This window comes from Pholcus phalangioides, unplaced genomic scaffold (assembly GCF_987345545.1).
Source record: "Pholcus phalangioides strain wild (caught in Gottingen) unplaced genomic scaffold, Ppha-v1.0 ptg000008l_1, whole genome shotgun sequence".
Lineage (NCBI taxonomy): Eukaryota > Metazoa > Arthropoda > Arachnida > Araneae > Pholcidae > Pholcus > Pholcus phalangioides.
In genome coordinates, this window is record NW_028301601.1 from 25,602,912 (window position 1) to 25,603,866 (window position 955).

Consider the following 955-nt stretch of genomic DNA (forward strand, 5'->3'; position numbering starts at 1 on the left):
TTAAAGAATAAAAAAGTAGGGTTGAAGACATTTTTTTTTTAATCATAAATGATTCCACAGTGATATCGCTGCACAGTCTGAGCTATTCTCATCGGTTGAAACAAATCTGTGGCCTTTTACGATGTATGCGTAGCCCTCAGAAAGGGGTGGCCGGGCTCTTACCTAAAAGCCAATTCAATTATTCTCTCAAAATTGATTCTTCATCAATTTACAAGAAAATCAATGTATGTAGTTGCTCGTTGAAAGTAAAAAACAGATGCGGAAGGTGTGAGACCCATATTTTAATGATGATCATGGGTATTCGGACTGTGCCACCCCCCCCCCTCTCCGCATGTTCCGCAGCAGAAGCGCCTACGCTAGATTTTTCTTCCCAGGCCAGATGTGGGCCTTTATATAGTGAATTTATAGTGTAAAAAAATTGTAAGAATCATCATAGACCATCAGTCTGGGGGGGGGGGGGCCCAGGCTGGAGAGCCCTGTTAGCCACATTTTTTTTGGGGGGCATGAAGCCACATTTGGATGCTTAAAGTAAACGACCCATACAGATAAAATAAATAATCATAAGGGTGAGTCAGCCTTTTACTGTGGGGGCGTAGCTCAGATGGTAGAGCGCTCGCTTAGCATGCGAGAGGTACCGGGATCGTTACCCGGCGCCTCCAAAATGTTTTTTGAATGGCAGTGAATTGCAATATAGCGATATGGCCAGAGTTGGTGTTTGGTGAAGTAGCCTTTTACTGTGATAACAAATGCTGCCATACACAAAAACTTTGTATTTTGGGAATTTTTCTGAATGTAACTTTTTAAATCTGTATCTATTTTTTTTTCCTGAATGTGTTTTATATTTACGTAATATATATGCATAATAAAGCACCTGACTCACCAACCCCATCCCCCTCCCCTCATCTGGGGCAATGGCTAAAATTGTCAATGGTCGATAGCGCCTGCGCTGAGCATG

At 42.2% G+C, this 955-nt stretch overlaps 1 non-coding gene across 1 annotated transcript; it reads left to right on the top strand.

Moving 5' to 3' along the window:
- The first annotated feature begins 586 nt into the window (after positions 1-586).
- TRNAA-AGC (transfer RNA alanine (anticodon AGC)) lies at positions 587-659 on the top strand. Its single transcript has one exon. It is a non-coding gene; the product is annotated as a tRNA-Ala (tRNA).
- Positions 660-955: the final 296 nt, after the last annotated feature.